Source organism: Mastomys coucha, unplaced genomic scaffold (assembly GCF_008632895.1).
Source record: "Mastomys coucha isolate ucsf_1 unplaced genomic scaffold, UCSF_Mcou_1 pScaffold22, whole genome shotgun sequence".
Taxonomy (NCBI): Eukaryota; Metazoa; Chordata; class Mammalia; order Rodentia; family Muridae; genus Mastomys; species Mastomys coucha.
In genome coordinates this window covers 82278398-82284435 of record NW_022196905.1, presented here as the reverse complement: position 1 = coordinate 82284435, position 6038 = coordinate 82278398, and positions in this window count along the sequence as shown.

The following is a 6038-nucleotide window of genomic DNA, read 5'->3' as shown; positions in this document are numbered from 1 at the left end:
CCATCCTCTGCTACATATGCAGCTGGAGCCGTGAGTCCCACCATGTGTACTCTGGTTGGTGGTTTAGTTCCTGGGAGCTCTGAGGGTACTAGTTAGTTCATATTGTTGTTCCTCCTAAAGGGCTGTAAACATCTTCAGATCCTTGGGTCCTTTCTTGAACTGAAGGATCATCATGGACCAGTTCTTGATATAAATTTAAGAATATGGTTTTTGTAGTATGACTGATAACTTTGAATTAGACACCTTGATATTAAGTTAAGAATATGATTTTTGTAGTATGACTGATAACTTTGAATTCACTTTGTGCCATTTTTAGCTCCATGACCTTAAGCAAATTAATAAACATCTTTCCTAGTTGGACTGTATCTGAAAACTAAATATATCAATATTTATTTTGTTGTAATAATTACTATTGAAATTAGCGTGAAGTACATGGCACATTTACTCGCAGAGCAAGTGCTTGGTAAGTGTTATCAGAATTGCTCACGGTTACAACAGGGTCTAATTCATTTAGCTGTTCTGATAGGTCAGTGAAACATGCATTTCCTCATTATCAGAAACTGGAGCCAACTCCAGTCCAGTTGATATTGGAATCAAAACTCTACTTCTTTCATAATAGTTTATGATCTGGGGGCTGGAGAGGTGGCCCATTGATTAGGACCTCTTTCTGAGGACCCAGGTTCAATGCCCAGTTCCCATATAACAGTTCTCACTCACCATTGTCTAACTCAAGCTCCAGGAATTCTGACATCTTCACACAGATACACTTGCAGGCAAACCACCAGTGCACATTCAAATTAAAAAAGATCTGTACAGCTTTCTCATGAGTATGGGAACTCTTTTGGTATATATGAATATGAAGTGTGTATTGTTTTAGTTACCTTTCTGGGTGCTATAACAAGCGTCTGATAAAGGAGAGGATTGCTTGGCTCACAGTTTAAGGGGACAGTCTTTCCTTGTGGGGAAGGCATGGCAGCAGGAGCCTGAGGTAGCTGATCACATGGCGCCACACTCAGACAGCAGAGAGCAATAAATGCTGCTTTTCCTTCTGAGTTGGTCTTACACTTCGGCCTAAGAAATGCAATGCATGCCCCCTGTTAGGGAACATCTTCTTTTTTCAGTTAACCTCCTCTAGAAACTCCCTCATGGACATGCTCAGAGATTTGTTTCCTTACCAATTTCTAATTCTCTAAAGTTGACAGTCACAACTAACCATGAGACACATCATCAATTCTGTGCATGGGCTATTTTTAATTATTCAACTTTCAAACCCAAAATTATAGTACAACATCTGGTTGTCTCACTTTTACACATTAAGACTGATCAATCTGTCAGATGGTGACAGTTTAATGTTCTGGTAAAAATTTCTTATGGTCACTTTTGTCTCATGGTTGTATCTACTGGTGATCTTTTCTTTGCTAAAATATTTCATCAGTATTTACAAAATGCTCAGTTTTCTAAGGCTATTATTCCTTAATACAATCGATAGTTGGATTTCTTTTTTTTTAAAAACAGTTATTTGTCTACTCTCAAATACAGGAAAGCCAGGATGAAGATAAAAAAGATGCTTGGTATAAAGAACTGACTAGGAGGAGTCATGGGTATCTAGGGACACTGTCAGGAGTCACACACAGTTATCCAGGGACATACACTGTCAGGAAGAGTCACTGGTATCTAGGGGAACACAAATTAGATCACAAATGTGGTGAGTTCATGCTTCTTTGTTTCCTAGAATAGTATTTACAACACCCTTCAAAAAGTGGCTAAAAAATATTGACACACAATCTGGGTCCTGATAAGACTTTAACTATTCTTATGTGCTTACCCATTTTGGATCAAAGTATTTGTACTATCTAAGGATAATAGCATAAGTGTACTCTTTATATGATGCATGGAGTATCATGAAGATCTCCAAACTTCAGGATAGCTGCTAATAAAGAGAGAAGATGCAGCATGCCTTTTTAAAATTAATTACTTAATTTGTTTACATTTCAAATGTTGTCCTCCTTCCCGGTCTCCCTTCCATGGACCATCCTATCTCATTCCCTCCCCTTTGCCTCTATGAGAGTGTTCCCCACCCACCCACTCTCACCTCACCCCTCTAGCATCCCCCTTCTCTGGAGCATCAAGTCTCCACAGGACTACGGGCCTCCCCTCCCACTAATGACAGATATGGTAATCCTCTGCCTCATATGTAGTGGGAGCCATGGACCAGCCCATGTACACTCTTTGGTTGGTGGTTTAGTCCCTGGGATCTCTGAGGGTTTCCTATGGATCCCCTTGCAATTCCCTTCAGCTCCTTAAGTACTTCCTCCAATTCTTCCATTGGGGTCCCTGGGCTCAGAACAATGGTTGGCTGTATCTGCATCTGTCTTATCAGGTGCTGGCAGAGCCTCTTAGAGGACAGTCATACCAAACTCCTGTCTACAAGCCCATCTTGGCATCAGCAACTGGGGCTTGGTGTCTAGGAACAGGGTGGAGCCCATGGTGGGGCGGTCTCTGGATGGCCCTTCTTTCTGTCTTTGCTCCACTTTTGTCTCTGCATTCCTTTTAGACAGGGACAATTCTTTTTTTTGGAAATTTTGAGATGGGTGGGTGGCTCTAGTTGGGATGATAGCTGGCATAGTGGCACACATCTTTAGTCCTAGCATTCAGAGGCAGGAGTTGTTGGCTGTGTTGGATGCCAGCCTGGTCTACCTTGAGAGTTCCAGAACAGCCAGAGCTACACAGAAAAAAAGGCCTTGAAAAACAAAAACAAAGCCAACCAACCAATAACAACAATGATAACAACAACAACAACAATGACAACAACAACAACAACAATAGCAACAGCAGCAGCAGGAGCAAGAGTTGGAACAACTCAGCAATAAGAGTCTGGTTAGTCTTCCAGAAGACCTGGATTTGATGGTCAGCAGCCATATGATGTTTCTTAGCTGTCAGTAATCCCACTATACTCTTTTTTTGGTATCTGTGGACACTGGGCATGCATGTACATACATTCAGGCAAAGCATCCTACACACTGAAAAAAAAAAGTTGAATGTCCCAACTTTGGGGTACCTTAGCAAGCGTGGTGTCCTAGGGGATTTCAGGATTTATCAATTTTGATAGTTGGTAAACATTCTAATTATTACATCATATCTCATCTAGGGCAGTCAATCAATTTCTTTTCTATGAAGCCCTCATTATTGTGGTCCTTAATTTCCTTTTGTAGCCTAGATGGAGAGTCTAAGAAAACATATGCTTTTATAAAGGTCATCTAAGCAGAAAGTCAAGTTCCACAGCAATTCAAGAGTTTTGTATAAGTTTATGCTCAAGTGCATTCTTCTGGGACCTGGAAGGATCACATAAACATTCATAACTGGGGGGACACGGGAAAATAATGTCAAATTTTACAAATTAATTGAAAAAAAAACCATCTCTAGTAATATATTTTTATAATTTTCTTTCCCTTCATTTTAATTTTTATTTTTAGAAGAGAGTCTCATTATATAGCTTTGGCTGGTCTGGAAGTCACTGTGTGACTCAGACCATCCTCTGAGATGGTCTGATCCTCCACAGAGATCTCTCTGTCTCCGTCTCTTGAGTGCTGGGCTTAAAGGTGTGTACCACCATACTTGGGCCCAGTAGTATATTTTCAAACTAAGAGTGGCGCTGTTTTGTTCAGTGAAATGGACTTTAACTTAGCAACACATAAAACTTCTCTGACTTCAAACCAACTATAAATATTTGGTTCTGTTTAAAGGCAAGATTTTTGAATGGCTGGACTTATGCACATGAAAACAAACTGCTAAATGTTGTTGTCCCAGTTACCAGATGCCGATGTTGACAAAAGGGGAAATGAATGACGCTTCTTATGGCTTGCTCTGGCTGGCCTATATCCTTCATTCTCAAGGCAATGTGGACATCTTTCATAAAATCTGTACCACTGATGATGTGACAGTAAAGAGCGATTCAAAGACCCATTTCACTGTTAATGTCCCAGACACCAAGGAGATGATCAGCAGGGGCAACATGGCTTCTGCTCCTTGTTGGGGTTGCCTGCAGAATTACCAAGTATAATTTGTCAATCTCTGCAGCTCCCTGGGAAAAATCTCCTTTGGCATGTTGGCCAAAAGCCACTCCTGTTATTTCTGTAGTTGGGTTTGGATGAGATTTACCTTTCACGCGCATGGCCAAAAATATTGGCCAACTAAGCCGGCAATGAATGAATATCACCCTTTCAAATTATTCTGAGAGAGCCTTTGTTTTTCTCTCTCCCCTCTGGAGTTGAATCAAGTGCATTGATGTGTTCCCTGGAATGCTAGTGTGTATCCATATACTAGGAAAAAAATATAAGCTCAACTCTGTTTTCTTCATTTTTATTTTATTCTTTTTTTTTTTTTTAAAGAAATAAATCTCTCAAAAGAGTGGCCATTCAAGTCTTTGGCTGAGATGAAGTCGAACAGTCACAGTATCAAAAAGGATTCTTTCACGGTTGTTGGCTAAGTCTTTTGATGTCTGCATAGGACAATCTGCATGGCAAAGCATTCCAGTGTCTCTGGCTACTTCTCTCTTTACCAAGGCTACAGAAGGTGGATTGCCAGGTGTCACAGGTGCTCCATCTTTCTAGAGAATACCAGAGTTTTCCTCCTGCTGAAGTTTTTCTTGGCAAGCAAACCATGTTGACAGCCCTCGGAGTTCTAAAAGGGGCTCACAGCATCAGAATTCTCCTAAGAGTCACTGGTTTTCAGGGCCTGTAAATTGTTTTATTTGGTTTGAGTGTTGAAGGAAAACGATTTTAACGCCATGATTCTGTTCAAGATGGAAGAAATGGAATTAAGAACAGAGTGGAGTCTCACTACTAACAACTGGATTTTGTATTGGGTGGTAGGTTTTTATAGAGATATATATTTGACTTCATTTCTTTGGTTCATAAACTAGGTGTCAGCCATCTCTGATGTTCTCAAGTGCCTTTGATCTGTCCACTGTGACTAGGAATCTACTAAGTATGCTTTGAGGAGAGCTTTGGCTCCTGAGGCAATGTGATGTTGCAGGGAACCAAATTAATCCCCCACTCAACAATAATGAAGATCTCCTCTCTTTCATGCTTTAGAAGGAGGCCATAGAGAACTGTTAGGGCCTTTGGGTAGTGCAGCTGCTGCTGACTTAGGCTTCAAGTTAGGAGCTAAAAATGAAAGGGTGAGTGGACTAACTTCACATCCCTTCTCTCTCCTTGCCCACCCCTCTCCTTCCCATACCCTCTTTTGCCACCTTCCTGTATTTTGTTCATTTGGTTTTAAGTTTATGTGTGTGAGTGTTTTGCCTGAATGAATGTCTGTGCCCAACATGCATGCATGATGACTCTGGAAGCCAGAAGAAGAGTGTCAGATCCCTTAAGACCAGTCTCCCAGATGGCTTCAGACTCCATATGGGTGCTGGGAGTCAAACATGGTGCTTCTGGAAGAGCAGCAGTTGCTTTTAACCACTGAGCTCTCTCCCCAGTTTTCCCTTTCTGTTTTAGTCCAACATCACCATCATCATCATCTTCCTCCTCCTCCTCCTCCTCCTCCTCCTCCTCCTCCTCTGATCACAATAGTGGCTATCATTTTGTCAATTCTGTGTTAGGTCCTATTGTTTTTCTCATTTTACACAGGATAGAATAATGCACAGTGACCCAATAACTTGTCAAAATCATCCCAGAAGTGGGCAATGAGGCCATATTCCAATCCAAGTAACTCAGGCTGCTGTGCTAATTGCTCTAAAAATGCCTTTCCACGTGCACTGCTGTTCATTGTTTTAGTTGTATAGTCTTAGTAAGTTTTCGTACTAAAGTCTTTTCCTTCAAAACAGTTTCAAATAATAGCAAGAAAAACCTATTTTCTTCCATTTGGCCAGGGTCTATTAGGGACCACAGATGATAATTTTGTGCCATGATATTTTTTTTCTCCCCCCAGAATGGACTTCCGTGTTTATTGGTAGCTGCAGAGGCACTGGAAACAGACACTGAGAATAATAGGTTTTGACTTCCAAAAGCCACGATTGATGGTGAACACATTCC